The sequence below is a fragment of the Ictidomys tridecemlineatus genome, chromosome 11 (genome assembly GCF_052094955.1).
Source record: "Ictidomys tridecemlineatus isolate mIctTri1 chromosome 11, mIctTri1.hap1, whole genome shotgun sequence".
Taxonomy (NCBI): domain Eukaryota; kingdom Metazoa; phylum Chordata; class Mammalia; order Rodentia; family Sciuridae; genus Ictidomys; species Ictidomys tridecemlineatus.
The window spans coordinates 122,746,297-122,766,789 of NC_135487.1; the positions used below are offsets into that span (position 1 = coordinate 122,746,297).

The window sequence follows — 20,493 nt, forward strand, 5'->3', positions numbered from 1 at the left end:
AAATACAAGAGGCTTACAGGTCCTGTAAGGACCCCAATTTGTCCAAAATTACAACAGACCCACCTCAAGGCACATTATAATGAAAATACCTAGCATACAGAATAAGGATAGAATTTTAAATGCTGTGAGAGAAAAGCATCAAATTACATATAGGGGTAAAACCATACGGATCTCAGCTGATCTCTCAAAATAGAACCTCAAAGCTAGGTGGTCCCGAAAAAACACACCAAGCTCTGAAAGAAAATGGGTGCCAACCAAGAATCCTATAACCAGCAAAATTAATCTTCAGAATTCAGGATGAAATTAAAAACTTCCACAATAAGTAAAAATTTAAAAAATTTGCAACCAAGAACCCTGCACTTCAGAATATTCTCAACAAAGTATTCCATGAAGATAAAATGGTGAAAACCAATGAAGGGAGGAACTACGCTAAAGGAATGGTCAATCAAAGGAGAAACTGATTCAAATTAAAAACTAGAAATAAACAAAAATGACCAGAAACACAAATCATATCTCAACAATAACCTTAAACATTAATGGCCTAAACTCATCAATCAAAAGACACAGACTGGAAGACTGGATTAAAAACAAGACCCAACAATATGTTATCTCCAAGACAAAGCTCTCATAGGCAAAGGCATTCACAGACTGAAGGTGAAGGGATGGAAAAAGACATATCCCTCACACAGATCCCATAAACAAACAGAGGTTTCTATCCTCATGTCAGATAAAGTGGACTTGAAGCCAAAGTTAATCAGAAGGGACAAAGAAGGACATATCATACTGCTTAAGGGAATTGCACACCAACAAGACGTAACAATTATAAATATTTATACCCCAAACAAGGGAGCATCTACCTATCACAAACAAACCCTTCTCAACATCAGTAATCAAATAGACCACAACACAATAATATTGGGTGACTTTTTAACACATCTGTCACTACTAGAGAGATCTTTCAAACAAACACTTAACAAACTATGGAACTAAATAAGATGATCAATGATTTAGACTTAACAGACTTATGTAAAATATTTCATACATCAGTGAGAGAATACACTTTCTTCTCAGCAGCACATGGAGCCTTCTCTAAAATAGACCATACTTTATGCCATAAAGCAACTCTTAACACATACAAAAAAAAAATAGATGATACCCTGCATCCTATCGGATTATAATGGAATGAAATTAGACATCAATGACAATAAAAAATAGAAGCTACTCTAATACCTGAAGACTAAATAATATGCAATTGAATGACAAATGGGTAACAGAAGAAATCAGGGATGAAATAAAAACACACCTAGAGGTAAATGAGAATAGTGACACAACATACCCAAATCTCTGGGACACTGAAGGCAGTGCTAAGAGGAAACTTCGTTGTATGGCTCTCATTGATTAATAAATAGAAAGTCAACAATGAGACTTAACATTACATCACAAAGCCTAGAAAAGAAAAGCAAATCAACACCAAAGGCAGCAGAAGATAACTAAAGTCAGAGCTAAAAATCACTGAAATTGAAACAAAAAAAATTCAAAAAAATGACAAAACAAAAAGTTGGTTCTTTGAAAAAATAAATAAAATTGATAAACACTTAGTCATGCTCATGAACAGAAAGAGAGAAAACTCAAACTACTAAAATTCATGATAAAAAAGGAAATATCACGACGGACACTACTGAAATAGAGAAGATAATTAGAAATAATTTTAAAAATGTATACTCCAAAAAAATAGAAAATCTTGAAGGTAATGACAAATGTCTAGAGACACATGAGCTACCCAAACTGAACCAGGCGGACACCACACAATTTGAACAGCTCAGTCTCAAGCAATAAAATGCAAGATGCCATCAAAAGCCTACAAATCAAGAAAAGCCCAGGAGCAGAAGGATTCTGAGTTCTACAAGGCCTTCAAAGAAGAATTAACCCCAATACGTCTCAAATTATTCCATGAAAAGAAGGGAACCCTTCCAAGCTCATTCTAGGAAGCTAGTATCACTCTGATACCCAAACCAAACAAAGACACATCAAGGAAAAAAAACTTCAAACCAATATCCCTGATGAACATAGATGCAAATATTCTCAATAAAATTCTGGCAAATCGTATACAAAAAAAACATATTTAAAATATAGTGCACAACTATCAAGTGAGGTTCATCACAGGGATTCAGGGTTAGTCCAACATATGGAAATCAATAAATGTAATTCATCACATCAGTAGACTTAATGACAAGAATCATGATCATCCCAATAGCTGCAGAGAAAACATTTGACAAAAATACATAAATGGATATTCATGTTTAGAACACTAGAAAAACTAGCAATAGTGGAAACATAACTCAAAAATTATAAAAGCTATCTATGCTAAACCCAAGGCCAACATCATTCCAAATGGAGAAAATTTGAAAGCATTCCCTCTAAAAACTGGAACAAGACAAGGATCCCTCTTTCACCACTTTTATTCAACATTGCCCTTGAAACTGTAGTCAGATCAGTCAGAAAGAAAAAAGAAATTAAAGGAATACAAATAGGAAAAAAAGAAAAACTATCACTATTTGCCAATGACATTATTCTAGAAGATCCAAAAAACTCCACCAGAAAACTTCCAAAACTAATAAATGAATTCAGCAAAGTACCAGGATATAAAATTAACACCCATAAATCAAATGCATTCCTATACATCCGTGATGAATCCACTAAAACCAGAGAAATTAGAACTACTCCATTCACAATAGCCTGAAAAAAAATTAAAATATTTGGAAATCAACCTAACAAAAGAAGTGAAAGACCTTTACAATGAAAACTGCAGAAAACTAAAGAAAGAAATGGAGGAAGACCTTAGAAGATGGAAAGACCTCCCATGCTCTTGGATAGGCAGAATTAACATTGTCAAAATGGCTATACTACCAAAAGGATTATACAGATTTAATGCAATTCCAATTAAAATCTCCAATGACATTCCTCATAGAGATAGAAAAAGCAATCATGAAATACATTTGGAAAAATAAGAGACCCAGATAGCCAAAGAAATGAAGCAGGAGGCATCACAATACCAGACCTTAAATTATACTACAGCCATAGTAACAAAAAGGACACCAAGACAGATATGTAGACTGGTGGTTCAGAATACAGGACACAAACCCACATAAATACAGTTATCTCATACTAAACAAAGGTGCCCAAAACATACATTGGAGAAAAGATAGCCTCTTCAATGAATGGTGCTGGGAGAACTGGAAATCCACATGTAGCAAAATGAAATTAAACCCCTCTCTCACACCCTGCACAAAAATCAACTCAAAGTGGACCAAGGACTCAAGCACTAGAGCAGAGACCCTGCACCTATTAGAAGAAAAAGTCAGCCCAAATCTCCACCGTGTTGGCTTAGGAACTGACTTCTTTAACAAGACTCCTAAAGTTCAAGAAGTGAAATCAAGAATCAATAAATGGGATGGATTCAAACTAAAAAGCCTCTTCCCAGCAAAGGAAACAATCCATAACGTGAAGAGAGCCTACAGAATGGGAAAAAATGTCTACCACACACACCTCAGATAGATAGAGCATTCATCTCCAGGATATATAAAGAACTCAAAAAACTTAACACCAGAAAAACAAGTAACCCAATCAATAAATGGGCAAAGGAACTGAACAGACACTTCACAGAAGAAGAAATATAATCAATAAACATATGAAAAAATGCTCATCACCTCTAGTAATTGGAGAAATGCAAATCAAAACTACTCTAAGATCCCATATCACTCCAGTCAGAATGGCAATCTTAAAGAATACAAGCAACAATAAATGTTAGTGAGGACACAGGGGAAAAGGTATACTCATACATTGCAGGTGGGAATTTGTGCAACCACTATGGAAAATAGTATGGAGATTCCTAAGGAAACTTGGAATGCAAAGACCATTTGATCCAGTCATCCCACTCCTAGGTTTATATCCAAAGGACTTAAAATCAGCATACTACAGTGACATAGCCACATCAATGTTTATAGCAGCTCAATTCAGAAGAGCTAAACTATGGAACCAATGTAGGTGCCCTTCAACAAATGAATGGATGAAGAAACAGTGGTAAATATAAACAATGGAATATTACTCAGCCTTAAAGAAGAATGAAATTATGGCATTTGTTGGCAAGTGGATAAAACTGGAGAATATTATGCAAAGTGAAATAAGCCAACCCCAAAGAACCAAAGGCCAAATGCTTTCTCTGATATGCAGATGCTAATTCACAACAAAGGGTGGGGGTGGGAATAGAGTTATTTTGGACTAGACAGAGGGGAGCAAAGGGAGGGGAAGGGGTATGGGAGTAGGAATAATAGTAGAATGAATCAGACACTATTACCCTATGTGCATATGTGATAACATGACCGTACATCATGTACAAACTGATGAATGAGAAGTTATACTCCATTCATGTATGATGTGTCAAAATGCATTCAACTGTTTTGTATGACTAATTAGAACAAATTAAAATACATATTAAAAAAGATTTTATGTCTTTCACTTTAACCTCTGTGTATTTTTTCATCTGATTATATAAACATGATTCAATCTGAAGTGTATATCATGAAAAATAATTAAAAGATCATTTAAATGATACTTAAAAATTCTTAATTACTAGCTTAAAAATATTTATAAAAATGTACACAATATTTCAACTTCCTTATTTTTCCGTAAACACATTTGTTTTTCCTCCAAGTGTAGAGAGAAGAAAGGGTCTAGATGACGTAAACATACACAGTCTTGTAACAAAGACATCTGGAGCATAACCGTAGGCCATGAACAGGAGGTTTTAGCACAGTGTCTAGATTTCCTCTTTGAAAGTTACATACAATCTTTGATTCACATCAAACTTTCTACAGAGTAACAAACTTCCCTTTTAGACTGAAATTCCATGAAACAGAAATCTATTTCCGTTTTGGACCACATACAAGGGCTATCTGATCAGAGGATGGGAGACATTAGGTAAGGCCCGGTGGGTGGTAACGTCTTCAACACGAGGTCATGGAATTCCCTGTTCAACCTGTAAAGCAGCTAAGTCCGTGAAAAGGTAACCTAGACAGCCAGGAACAGCACCAACACAACTGTGCCAGCAGATTCACCAGAAGCACTTTTCAGTTTGAAGAAATGTGTGAGAGACATGTTGCCTCTTTCCTCTTCCCCATTAGAAGCCCAGTTCTTCATGGTCCTCTGGAAAGATGACAAAATGACAGATTCCTGTCGATGGTGTACTATTAAGGTCCACACAAAATATAACGGAGGTGCCGGAGTACAGATCACATGAGACATGTCTAATGTGAGCCAAGCTACTGCCATTTGAATGAGATGAATGTACCCACCTTTTGGACACCCGTAGAAATGGGTATTAAGAGCGCAAATATTTTTTGATTTTTGTTCTAATTTGTTATATATGAGATCAGAATGCATTACATTTCATAGTATACATATAGAGCACAATTTTTCTTATCTCTGGTTATATACAAAGTGTATTCACACCATTTGAGTCTTCATACATGTTCTTAGGGTAATGATGTCCATCTCATTCCACCATCTTTTTTACACCCCTTACCACCCCCCCCTCCCTCCCTCCCCTTTGTCCCACCTAGAGTTCATCTGATCCTCCCATGCTTCCCTTCCTAACCCCACTATGAGTCAGCCTCTATTTCAGAGAAAACATCCAGCATTTGGTTTTTGGAGGGGGACTGGCTGGCTTCACTTAGTATTATCTTCTCTAACTTCATCCATTTACCTGCAAATGCCATGATTTTATTCTCTTTTAATGCTGAGTGATATGCCATTGTGTATATATATCACAGTTTCTTTATCCATCTTATCCATCTACTGAAGGGCATCTAGGTTGGTTCCACAGTTTAGCTATTATGAATTGAGCTGCAATAAATGTTGGTGTGGCTGTGTCCCTGCAGTAGGCGGCTTTTAAGTCCTTTGGGTATAGACTGAATAGTGGGATAGCTGGGTCAAATGGTGGTTCCATTCCCAGTTTTCCAAGGAATCTTCACAATCCTTTCCATATTGGCTGCACCAATTTGCAGTCCCACCAGCAGTGTATGAGTGTGCCTTTTTCCCCACACCCTCGCCAACACTTATTGTTGTTTGTCTTCATAATAGCTGCCATTCTGACTGGAGTGAGATGAAATCTTAGAGTGGTTTTGATTTGCATTTCTCCAATTGCTAGAGATGTTGAACGTTTTTTCATATATTTGTTGATTGATTGTATATCCTTGTCTGGTAACTGTCTGTTCATGTCCTTGGTCAATTTATTGATTGGGTTATTTGTTATTTTGGTGTTTGGCTTTTTGAGTTCTTTATATACCCTAGAGATTAGTGCTCTATCTGATGTGCGTGTGGCAAAAATTTGCTCCCAGGCTGTAGGCTCTCTGTTCACCTCACTGATTGTTTCTCGTGCTGAAAAGAAGCTTTTTAGTTTGAATCCATCCCATTTAGTAATTCTTGATTTTAATTCTTGCACTACAGGAGTCTTATCCTATATGATGGAGATTGGGGCCTACTCTTTCTTCTATTAGACACAGAATCTCTGGTTTAATTCCTAGGTCCTTGATCCACTTTGAGTTGATTTTTGTGCAGGGTGAGAGATAGGTATTTAATTTCATTTTGTTGCATATGGATTTCCAGTTCTCCCAGCATTAGTTGTTGAAGAGGCTATCACTTCTCCAATGTATGTTTTAGCACCTTTGTCTAATATAAGATGACTGTAATTTTGTGGGTTAGTCTCTGTGTTCTCTATTCTGTACCATTGGTCTACCAGTCTGGTTTTTTGTGCCAATACCATGCTGTTTTTGTTACTATTGCTCTGCAGTATAGTTTAAGGTCTGGCATAGTAATGCCACCTGCTTCACTCTTCTTGCTAAGGATTTCTGTAGCTATTCTGGCTCTCTTATTTTTCTAGATTAATTTCTTGACTGCTTTTTCTATTTCTTTCTTTGTGTGTGTGTGTGTGTGTGTGTGTGTATGTGTGTGTGTGTTGCTAGGGATTGAACCCAGGGCCTTACGCATAAAAGGCAGATACTCTACCAACTGAGCTATATCCCCAGCCTCTGCTTTTTCTATTTCCATGAGGTATGTCATTGGGATTTTGAATGGAATTGCATTAAATCTGTATAGTGCTTTTGGTAGTATGGTCATTTTGACAATATTAATTCTGCCTATCCAAGAACAAAGGAGATCTTTCCATTTTCTAAGGTCTTCTTTAATTTCTATCTTTAGTATTCTGTAGTTTTCATTGTAGAGGTCTTTCACCTCTTTTATTAGCATGATTCCCAAGTTTGTTTGTTTGTTTGTTTGTTTTTTGAGGCTATAGTAAATTTGATATATTTTTGTAAGTAGTATTGTTTTCCTTTCAGAGGATTTGTCACTGATATACAGAAATGCCTTTGATTTATGGGTGTTGATTTTGTATCTTGCTATTTTGCTGAATTCATTTACTAGTTGTAGAAATTTTCTAGTGGAATTTTTTGGCTCTTCTAGGTATAGAATCATATCGTTGGCAAACAGTGCTAGTTTGAGTTCTTTTCCTATACTGTATCCCTTTAATTTCTTTCCTCTAATCTCTCTGGTCAGTGTTTCAAGAACTATGTTAAATAGAAGTGGTGAGAGAGGGCATCCCTGTCTTGTTCCAGTTTTTAGAGGGAAAGTTTTCAATTTTTCTCCATTTAGAATGACATAGATAACTTAGCATAGATGACTTTTATAATATTGAGGTAAGTTCCTGTTACCCCTAGTTTTTCCAGTGTTTTGAACATGAAGGAGTGCTGTATTTTGTCATATGCTTTTTCTGCATCTATTGAGATGATCAAATGGTTCTTGTCTTTAAGTCTATTGATGTGGTGAATTACATTTATTGATTTCTGTATGTTGAACCAACCTTGCATTCCTGGGATGGATCTCACTTTATCATGGTGCATGACCTTTTTGATATGTTTTTGTATGCGATTTGCCAAAACTTTATTGAGAATTTTTGCATCTATGTTCATTCGAGATATTGGTCTGAAGTTTTCTTTCTTGGATGTGCCTTTGCCTAGTTTGGAATCAGGGTGACATTGGCCTCATTGAATGAGTTTGGAAGTGCTCCAGAGCACAGGGGCACAGCATGGGTAGGGACAGTCTCCTGGGCAGTGCAGAGGAGCATCCTCTATCACTTTCTTGGTGTAGAGATGCCCAAGGTCAAAAGTGCACATACCAGGCCCGGCCTCCACTGGACATGCTTTTCCACTCCCTGCTCAGCCCAAACGCAGCCCGTGGCCTGGAGTGCAGGGACGTTTGAGCGGCAGTCGTTCGTCAGCATGGGATGGAGCGGACACCCCATTCACACCCATCTCAGACCAAGTAGAAGACTGCGAAGAGCCGAGACAATGGCGAAGGTCCACCACTCTCAGGCTCCGCAGCTCCAGGCTTGGCTTCCTTGAACCAGCGGAAGAGACAGCCAGAGGGAACCCCGAATTCAAGGTTAGGGTGCACTGAGAAGCTGGCCATGATGATGGGGTGGCAACTGAGGCTCTGCGAGGGCAGGCGGGTTGCACGCCACCTACCTGCAGCACCTCGCGCCCTGCCTGGAGCACAGCTCCGGCCACCTTTCTGCTCTCTTTTAGTGGTGACTGCCTGAGCCTGGCCCTGGAGGGCGTTGGATGCGATCCTGCAGAGGACCCGACCCAGGCGGCTGCTCCGGTGGCACTGCATGTTACTGTGGCTGCCCGCGGCCAGCGCCAAGGACAGGCTCAGCCTGGGCTCCCAGGGCACACAGCTGATGAGACCAGCAGCCAAGCAGCCGCCTGGTGTCCAGTGGAGACTGAGAAAGCTCATACTGATAAATATTATTTTAGAGACAATAAGTACAGTGGGTTCCTGAGACTGAGGCAGGAGGATCCCCAGTTCAAAGCCAGCCTCAGCAACTTAGGAGGCCCTATCTCAAAATAAAATATTAAAAAGGGCTGGGGATGTGGCTCCGTGGCTAAGCGCCCAAGAGTCCAGTCCCTGGGAAGGAAGGAGGGAGGGAGGAAGTGAGGGAGGGAGGGAAGGGAGGAAGGAAGGAGATGAAGAGGGTTTGCAAGTGCACAGGAGTGCATCAGGCAAGGCAAGATGATATAGGCAGGGCCTCACAGACCATTGTGAGACCTCCTGGGCTTTTACGCTAATACTAATATTTTTGAAGAGGTTGGAACACAAGACTAATGCATTCTCTCAATCCACCTTCAACTGCTTGAGTATAGTCTTAGAGCAGTGAACATGTGATTATACAACTGTTCTATTACGCAATTTGAAACTATAGATCAAAAGCCTTAAAATGGTCAATGCCAACCACTCATAAAAAAATAATAAAAAAAATCACATTTTTGAATAGACAAAAATAATGGTAATATAGCTCAGAACACGCCTAACAAAAAATTGCAGAACCTATGCAAATAGTTTTCAAATTCTAAAGAGTTAGATGAAAGGAGATTTAAATAACAGTGCAAACCCCATTCTCAGTCTCAACAGTATAAGTTTTATGTATTTATTTTTCACACATATTATTTATATAGTTGCTAGCTATTTATTATATATTGCCTATGCCTATAGATTTAATGTGATTCTTAGAAAGATGAACAAATTGGTCTTTTATACTAAACAATCTCATTCTAAAGTTTGTATGAAGAAATAAACTTGTAAGGATGATCAGGAAAACTCTGTAGAAGCCCTAAAGCGTACAAGTCCTGTGATGTGTGAAAGTGCATTTAAAACATGGGCTGTCTGATCTTACCATTCTCATTCAATGACATGTTCATTTCTAAACATTGCAACAAGCCCGTAACAAAAGGCATGCAGGTGGGAAAAGAAGAAATAAACTGCCCCTATTTGCAGATGACATAATTAACTACTTAGAAAATCCTCTGGAATCTACTAAAAAAAACTCTTAGAACTAACAAGTGGATTTAGAAAGATGAAGAGATACAAGATGACACAAAATCAATTGCATTTCTATGTACTGAAAACAAAAAAAAAGTGGAATCACAATATAAAAACACAAACTATTCATAATAGCTTCAAAGGAAATGAAATACTCAGGCATCAATCTAATAAAGCATACCTGATCTGTATGCTAAAAACTACAAAATTCCCATGAAAGAAATCAAAGCCAACTAAATATTTGCAGAGACATGCTATATAAATTGGAAGGCTCAACATAGTGAAATTTCGATTTTTACTACATTAATCCATGGGCTCACAAGTTACTATTCAAATTCCAGCTAGGTCTTTTAAATTTTTTTTAACTGATTCAAAAAATCATAAAAAATATACACATTAATGGAGCAACATGATGTTTTAATACCTGTTTACACTGTGTCATGTTTAAATCGAGTAAAACACACCTATTTTCTCAAACACTTACCATTTCCTTATTGGCAAAAATTTTCAAATTTCTTCCTTCTGTTTTTTTGGAATTGCAGTACATTATTGTTACACACAGTACATTGCTTCTCTGCCTTTTGGCTGAGACGGAGTCCAGCAATTTTTTGTTTTTGTTTTTTTGTAGACCAAGCGTAGGTTCCGGAATATTCAAAAATAATGTTGAAGGATAATAAAGTAGAAGGAACACTCTTTCCAATGTTAAGCACTACTTTATAACTACAGTAAACAAGATTGTGTGGTATTGGCAGAAGGACAGATGATACAGATTAGTGAAACAGAATAGAGAACCCAGAAATAGAACAACACACAGCATTCAATTAACATGTGATAAAGAAGAAAAGACAATCCATCGGGGAAAAATGATCTTTTAAACCAATGACGGGCCAACTGCACATCACGGGCAAAACCAAGCCCAAAAACCCTTATGTCACTCAAAGTCGATCATGGACTTACATAAGGTAACCCATAAAATTTCGAAGAGAAAAATGAGAATGAAACTTTTATGACCTACAACTAGGCAAAGAATCCTTAGATGAGACAATAAAAGCACAATTCACAAAGGGGAAGATAGACAAATTAGACTTCATAATAATTTTAAACATTTTCTTTCCAAAATTCCATTAAGAAGATTAAAATACTAACTACAGACTGGGGAAAAATGCTTTCACATCACATTTCCAATCAAGGACTAGCATCTATATATATTTAAAACTCCAAAATTAAACATTAAAAAAATGAAAAATTCAGTTTAAAGGTGGACAAAATAGGCTTCATCCGAAAGGATGTACAAATGGTAAATAAGTACATGAAATAACATGCAAGATCGTCAGCCACACGAGGAATGCCGATTAAAACCACCGACATCACCACACACCTACTAAAATGACTCACATGTTTAAAGGAAAGTAATAGGGACACTAAATGCCAGTGAAAATATGGAGAAATAATATCACTTGTAAATTATGATGGTAAAATAAAGTGGTACATTCACTCTAGAAAATAGTTTATTAGCCTTTAAACTATATCCATTAAAAACAGATTTTCCCTATAACCCAGCATTTGCAATCTTAGGTGCCACAGTCTGGCTGCAGCAAAATAACTGGGGGGTGATGAGTAACTTGTGTACATTGATACAGCTGGAGTGGGAGCCATTTATTGTAGGACAGGAGGGTATATATACATTCCACACAGCTTATCTTAATTAGCATAAACTCGATACATCAGTCAACCAATAAGGAATCTCCACACTTAATGGCTCGCTGGCGTTACTTCACAAACCACTCCCTCTGGCAAAATGCCAGGTGCCATCCTGACTTGTTTACAGACCTTAACGCTTAGGCAAAGAAGTGAAAACTTATTGTTAAGTAGAAAGTTGTGTATAAACGTTTATAGAAGCTTATTCATAAGAACCCAAACCTCAAAACTACCTGAACGTCCTTCAATGGGTGAATGGTTAAACAAATTGGTCCAGGGGCTGTAGTTCAGGGGCAGTGTGCTTGCCTAGCACGTGTGAGGCATTGGGTTCGAATTGCAGCATCACATAAAAATAAATAAATAAATAAAGATATTGTGTAAAAAGAACTGGAACATTCCATGATAAGAAGGAACAAACTAGTTTTATAAACAAAAACTTGGATAAACATTTTTAAAAAATTACACTGAATTAAAAAAAAACAGTATCAAAAGGATGTATACAACATGATTCCATTTATACAATATTTTTGAAATAGCCTAATCTTAAAACAAAGAACAGGTAGGTTAATGGTTGCCAGGAACTAGGTAACAGGGATGGAGATGGTAGTTGTGATTAGAAAAGAGACCCTTGTGGTAAAAGTACAATTAGGTATCTTGACGTGGTAGTTACCCAAAGCTAATAATTGCATAGAGATACACACACACACACACACACACACACACGTACAAATGAATGCACATATAATGGGTGAGTCTTAGCATGTTGTGTAGGTTATACCAATACAACTCTCCTGGTTTGCACACATAGTGAAGTTGTGACCAAAATATCTGACGAGAACCACTGAGAGGAGGAGAACTTTACTTTGGCTCATGGGTTCAGAGGTTCAGTCCATTATCATCAACTTTATGGCTCTAGGCCCGAGATGAGGTACAACATCATAGCAGAAGAGCATGGTAGAGGAAAGCAGCTTAGAACATGGTGACCAGGAGGCAGAGAGAGAGGGGGGAAGAGGGGACAGGGAAGACGAACCCTTCCAGGGCACACTGCCCAGGGACCCACCCCTTCCAGCCATGCCCCCGCTGTTTGCAGTTAGGAGCCAGCTGGTCCACTCCAACCAGGGGGCACTGTGGGTTTATGGCTCTCGTCCTCTGATCCCTGTACCTCTGAGTGTTCCTGCATTAACACAGGAGACTTTGGGGGACACTTCATATACAAACCATAACAAACGCTACATTAAAAAAAAAAAACTATGGCAATTAAAAGGTTGGGAATAGAACATGAATAAAAACAAACGAAACAGAACAGAAATTCCAGAAATATGCCTTACTGTAAATGATGAATCAGCATAGGACAAAAGCAACCTCTCAACTTAGCAAAGGGAAAAGCGAGATAAATTCATGATCAAATTCAGAATACTCTCTTACTAGCCACATTAGGAGGCTGTGAACCTTTCAGATCTCTAGTCTGAAGATGAAAAGTAAAAATGACCGACAATGACGACAGCCACAATAAGTCACTAAGCAAAACACAAAATCAAAAGATACAAACTATTATGAAATTATAAATCGGTGGGGAGTAAAAGTCTAGAGTATTTGTATTGAACCAAAGCTAGGATGTTATCAGTTTTAAAGATCAATGACAACGATGAGGTTTTTTTTTTTAACTTAAGCTCCACAGCCACCACAATAAAAAAAAAAAATTACAGCAGATACACAAATGAGAAAGAGAGAGGAAACAAAGGTTAGCATTATAATGAAACCACCCAAACCATGCAGGCAAACAACAAGAGAGGAAAAAGGTACAAAAGACCAATTAGAAAACGACTGGGAAAATAACAGGAGTAAATCCTTACATACAATAATAGCCTTGAATCTAAATGAATTAGAATTGCCAATTAAAAGACATAAAGTTATACACACATACACACACACACACACACACACACACACACACACAAAATGCGGCCTAACTATGTATTTCCTTCGAGAGGCTAAAGGCAGGGGATGGTAATAGGAAAGACGGAGGAATGAATTGGACATACCTTTCCTGTGCTCATACATGATACACAGCCAGTGTAACTCACTGCCCATGATGGGCAACCACAAGAATGGGATCCAGTTGGAATGGGCTGCACTCTATGTACGTATAACATGTCAAAACACACCTTACTGTCACGTACATCTAAAAACAATGAATAAGAAAAAAGAGACTAACTTCACCTGAAAGAATATACATGGACTGAAAATACAGGCCTGAGAAAAATATTTATGCACCCAACATTGGAGCATCCAAAATATAAAGCAAATGTTATTGTATCTAAAGGAAGAGACAAAAAAAAAAAAAAAAGAAAGATCAAGGAAGAGTCAGACTGTAATACAATGATAGTGGGAGACTTCCACGCACATTTTCAGCCATCAGAAGATCATCCAGACAGAAAATCGACAAAGGAATATCATATTTAAAGTGCTCTGTATGCCACCTGGATCTAACAGATACGTATAAAACATTTTCACAAAAGCAGCAGAAAACACGTTCTTCTTAAGAACATGTGACATTCCCCAAGATGGACCATATGGTAGGCCACAAAGCAAGTCTCAACAAATTTAAGATATAAAATAATTTCAATATATTTTCTTCACACAATGGTACGGAACTAAAATGCATTCCAGGATAAACTCAAAAACTCTGCAAATTTTATAAAGAAAATTTTAGGGGGTTAAAAAAGAAAATTTTTAATTTCTTGAGACAAATAAAAATGAAAACAAAACATAGAGAATCCTATGGGATACAACCAAAGTAGTTTTAAAAGAGAAGTTTGTTTGTTTGTTAGTACCAGGGATTGAACTCAGGGGCACTTGACCACTGAGCCACAACCCCAGCTCTATTTTGTATTTTATTTAGAGACAGGGTCTCACTAAGTTGCTTAGAGCCTCACTAAATTGTAGAGGCTGGTTTTGAACTTGTGATCCTCCTGCCTCAGCCTCCTGAGCCTCTGGGATTACAGGTGTGTGCAGCTGAGGGAAGTTTTATCGCAATGAATACCTACATAAAAAAGGAAGAAAGACCGAGTGCAGTGGTGCATGGCCGTAATCTCAGTGACTCAGGAGGCTGAGGCAGGAGGATCGTAAGTTCAAGGCCAGCCTCAGCAACTTAGCAAGGCTCTCAGAAACTTAGTGAGACCCTGCCTCAAAATAAAAATAAAGAAAAATTTAAAAGGTCTGGGGATATGACTCAGTGGTTAGGCACTCCTCGGTTTAACCGGTGGTGGGGGAAAAATAAAAAGGAAGAAAGATAATAAAGATTATTTAATCTGACATTGGACATCAAGAAACTGGAAAAACTAAGCCTAAAATTAGTAGATGGAAGGAAATCATAAATACCAGAGAAGAAAAAAAACTGAAAGTATACAAATAATCGATAAAACAAAGAGTTGTTTTTTTATAAAACAAAATAACAATTTTTTTGAACAGTTCTGGGGATGGAACCCAGGGACACGCTACCAATGAGCTACATCCCAAATTCTTTTTTAAATTTTGAGACAGGGTCCTGCTAAATTGCCCAGTCTAGCCTTGAATTGTGATATGCCTGCCTCAGCCTCCTGAGCCGCTGAGATTACAGATGTGCACTACTGTGCCTGGCTAATGTCAAAAATTCTTTAGTTAGACTAAAGGAAAAAGAGAGAAATAAATGAAAAAGGAGACATTTCAACTGATGTCTCAGAAATACAAAGAATCATAAGAGACGGAGATATTGGAAAAATCTAGAAGAAATGACTAAATTTCTGAGTACATATAAATTAGCAAGACTAAGCTATGAATAAATATAAAACCAGAACAGATCAAAATGAGTAAGAAAATGGAATCAGTACTAAAGAATCTCCCATCAAAGAAAACCCAAGGCTTCTACCAAACCTTTATTTTTTTTTAAGAGAGAGTGAGAGAGGAAAGAGAGAGAGAATTTTTAATATTTATTTTTTAGTTCTCGGCAGACACAACATCTTTGTTGGTATGTGGTGCTGAGGATCGAACCCGGGCCGCACGCATACCAGGCGAGCGCGCTACCGCTTGAGCCACATCCCCAGCCCCTCCTACCAAACCTTTAAAGAAAAATCAATACAAATTTTTCTCAAACTATTCCAAAAAAAGTTAAAGAGGAAGGAAATTTTCCTAACCCATTCTCCAAGGCTGGTATTATCTGATACAAAAACCAAGCAAATGTTCAACAACAAAAGAAAACTACAGACCAATATCCCTGATTTTTTTTAAAAAAATGCAAAAATTGTCTACAAATAGTCAACAGAACCAAGAGATTATTCACCACGACCAAGTGTGATTCATCTGAGGGATGCTAGGATGGTTCAACACACACAAATCAATAACATGATAAGTCACATTAACAAGTGAAGCACAATAATCATATGATCATTTCAAGAGATGAGAAAATGCATCTTTACAAAATCCAACATCCCCTCATGACAAAGATTCTCAGCAGATTAGGTATAAAAGAAATGTACCTCAGCACACCTAAGGCCACATATGACAACCCACTCACTGACAGGAGAAAAGTGGAGTGATTTTCCTTTAAGATCTAGAACAAGACTAGGATGTCCACTTTCACCAATTTAATTCAACATAGTACTGGAAGTCCTAGCCAAAGCAATTAGGCAAGAGAAATAAATAGAAGCCATCCAAGCTGGAAATGAAGATGTCAAACTGTCAATTTTGCAGAAGATAATCTTATATATATAAAATCCTAAAGACTTTACAAAAAAATAGAATAAATAAACTCAGTAAAGTTGCAGGATATAAAACAAAGTATACAAAAATCAGAAGCATTTCTGTATGTCATCTGAAATAGAAATCCCTTTAACAATAGTTGCAAAAAATATGAATAAGTTTAACCAAGGAGGTGAAAGGTCTCTATAATGAAAACTATAAAACATTGATTTAAAAAAATGAAGAAGGCACAAGTAAATGGAAATATATCCTGTGTTCATGGATTGGAAGAAGTCCTATTGTTAAAATTCCATACTATCCAGAGTAATCTACAGATTTAATGCAATCACTATCAAAATACCAATGATATTATTCACAGAAATAGAAAAAAGAATCCTAAAATTTGTATCTATAATCACAAAAGACCCTGAATGGCCAAAAAATCTTGAACAAAAAAGATCAAATTTGGAAACATCACAATGTATGATTTCAAAATATACTACAAAGCTGTAGTAATCAACAATAGCATAGGACTGGAATAAAAACGGATGCATAGACCCAGTTAACTGAATAGAGAGCCCAGAAATCAATCTGTACATTTAGTCAACTGAGGAGAATGGAGAGAAGGAGGAAGAAGAAGCCGGAGGAGGAGGAGGACAAGTTTTGATTAGGATCTGAGGAAAGTGGAGCCCTGTGCTCTGTTGATGGTCATGCAGGGCAGCACACTGGGAAACCATATGGGCAGTTCCTCAAAGTTGAACACAGACTACCATATTGTGCAGAGATTCCATGTCTGGGTATTTATCCAAAAGAATTGGAAGTAAGGACTCAAACAGATATCTGAACACCCTAGTCACAGCAACATCATTCACAAGGGCAAAAGCAAAAGTAACCTAAGCATTCATCAACACAAGAATGGATAAACAAAATGCACACACATGCACACTCACACACACCACACACACGCGTTAGTTTTAAAAAGGAGGAAATTTTGACATTTGCTCCATGAATCTCAAAGACACTACGCTAAGTGAAATAAGCCAGTCACAAAAATACAACCATTGTTTGATTCCTCTTGTATGAAGTACCTCGAATAGTAAAAATTAATGAAGACATGAAGTCCGACATAATGGAGACATGAAGTTGGAAACAAATGGTTTTTTCCACAATATAGGAGCGGGGAGAATGGGGAATTACTATTTAATGGGAATAGAGTTTTAGTTGGGGGAATGGGAAAAGTTCTGGAAATGGGTGGTTTTGACCGTCACCCAACAATGCGAATGTACTTACTGCCATGGAACCACGTACTTAATGTGTTAAAATGGTGATGTTTACATTGTGTATATTTTTACCACAATAAAGAGTTTTTATAAAGGGCAATTGAATTAAGTCAATTCACAGAAAAGTGGAGGGGAAAAGAGGAAGGGGAGGGTCACTTCATGACTGCTGGCCAGAGGAAGTCCAGATCCCTCACATGGTCTGCACTGATACCAGGGGGCCTGGGGGTCTTTCTGACAGCCAACAGTGATGAAAGCTCCTGCTCCAAGCTCGTCATTTTGTGACTCCATCCCTATAAGGAATGGGGTGGTGTCACCACTCGGTAACGAGGTGGCAGTCTAGGACTTCCACTGTCTTTCCTGGCATGGGTGGGGATGGGGTCACAGTTACCTTCTGTGATGTTTGCCTGGAGTAGAGTAGCTATCGTCCTAAAGTGTTCTGTCTTGCTAGGCTGACCCTGTCCTTGCCCTCTGACCTGAGGGCACAGGCTTTTATCTGGACCCATGCTGTTAGAGGTTGCTTGGCTTCCTCAGGTCCCAGTCTAGGATACGTGAGGCCAAAGGAAAATCCAGGAAGCTCACACAGTGCCATTTTGGGTGATTCTGAAGGCTTGTCCGCCTTCTTCTCTTTCTCCTCCTCCTAATATTCAGGTAATTCTCTCAGAACTGAGAAATACTGTGTGTGGGACCCATTCCTCGTCCTTCAATTGGGCAGTACAGTTTGTAGTAACATTCCAGATGACCAGTTCAAATTTTTGCCAATCCCCAAGCAAAATGCAGCTCCACAGTGAGAGAGGTCCCACCGGCCCTACTCAGACACCTGGAACTGGCCATTGATTGACCCTCTCAGGTCAAAGTCTGCCCTTTGAGCATTATCCCCAACTTTCTTTCCTTTGAAAAATCTCTTCAAACTCCAAAAGGGACTCCAAACTCACCAAAAGGGAGTTTGTAGATGAATAGTCCTCTCTGGGCATGGTGACCCGTGCCTGTAATCCGGGTGGCTTGGGTGGTTCAAAGCCAGCCTTAGCAATGTAGTTAGGCACTAAGCATCTTGGTGAGGCCCTGTCTCAAAAGTTAAAGGAAAAAAAAAAAGGGCTGAGGATGTGACTCAGTGATTAAACATCCCTGAACTTAATTCCTGGTTAAAAAAAAAAAAGTTGAGTAAACTTCAATGTTTAATTCCCAGAGGCCCTGAACTCATCCTTGTAATGGAGTCAGGTCAGATTTTAATGACAGAGAGAACCAAAAATTATAGAAACTTGGTTCGCAGTAACACACGACATAGCTTCCTGAAATCTTGACTTGTGCATCTGCCCGTGGTCCTGCTGGTCATGGGAAAGGGAGACTTGTGTCCTCCATCAGTTGACCTTGCTTTGATCTTACCTGGGTCTAGACTGACCTAATAATACACCACACTGGGACCATGGGGTGTAATCCAGTGGTCGAGAATGTGCTTTGCATGAGCAGAGCCCTGAGTTTGATCTTCCACACATACAGAAAGGAGAGAAAAGGAAAGGAAGGGATAGTTACGTTGAGGATTCCCTATACAGACGCTGCTTTTGTTGTTGTTGTTTTGTTTTTAAAGAACTAGAGGGTGGTTTCCCAGGCAGCTGCAACTTGCTGATGTGTTCCTATTTTCTTTCCCTGGTAGCAGAAAGATGGCTGTGAACATTAGTTAAGATCCGTGAACTTTGCCTTGAGTATCTCTATTCTAGGGAGTGGTCTTGGATACCCACTCTTTCAAAATAACCTCAACTTCCTAGGGAATATCTACATGACACCTGTTCCTGTACTCTGAATCAGAGCTTTCGTGTTTATACCTGTATGCTTTCCTGGTCATCTTTAGCCAGGGAAATACAGGAGTCCCTCTTAGTTCGTGGGGGCTTTAGAAATTTGAGGGTTTGGAATATTACTGTGAATATAATGCTGTAGTCAGAGTCTGAACCCTGAATCTCTCCATACGCACTTTAGGCCAATAGGCAGACCCAGAGTACAGCCAGGAGAAGACGCTCATCAGGGCAACCACCTGCCATTCACATGTACCACCTTCTCCAGGTTGACCCTTCACAGCCTGTGCCAAACCTAAAGACACCACTCTACTTTGCTCTGAAAATCTTTATCTGTCCGTATCAGTGACCTGGGTTTGGTGGGGTGCAGGGCACCACTGTAGAATATGCACCTTTGGAAGCCGAATACGCCAGGCAGGAAGTTTGCTGCCTAGGATATTGTTAGAGATCCTAGGAAATAATTATTTTCTAATTAAAACGTGTTGTGATTCTGCAAGACGGATGGTTTCCCATTCATTGGTATCTGCTCTCTGAAGCTTCTTAGTTCCTCTGCTCGCAGACGCGACAGGCCTTCCCAACATCACTCACCATGGAGGAGAACTGCCCCTTACCTTCCTGCGTCATCTCATTCTCCCGGCCATCTTCTTCAGACTGGAGACACGAAACCCATGCAGGTGTGTGTGGAGAAAATTTTCTCAGAGGTGCAAGACTTGACATTTGAGAAGTCCTGCTCAGGCGAGTCTCAGAGTCTTCCCCACCACCAGGGTGGAGGTCGTTACTTGAATTCCCGACTCTCTCAGTTCTTTTGAACCCCCGGATATCATGGTGGCATAAGTCAGAAAGCTACCAGACAACTGTGCCGTGGCTGCTCCCTGCCTATTTCCTTTTGCCAAAGGCTGTAGGGATGAGTTTTCCTAAGTCAGAAGTGCTAGGAGGACATATGAATCCCTACCTCCCACATCTGCTCACTCTCCTGGGGGAACAAAATTTCACCCAACCTGGGAAAGCCAAAATCTGGGAGGACGACAGGACATCTACAGAGGAAAGATGCATAGGCAGCTGCGGCATGTTGAAAGCCCATTTTC

The 20,493-nt window shown here is 38.7% G+C and overlaps 1 pseudogene; it reads right to left on the minus strand.

Annotated features, from left to right (window-relative positions):
* Positions 1-4,919: 4,919 nt before the first annotated feature.
* Positions 4,920-5,439, minus strand: LOC144368722 (2',5'-phosphodiesterase 12 pseudogene; annotated as a pseudogene).
* Positions 5,440-20,493: the final 15,054 nt, after the last annotated feature.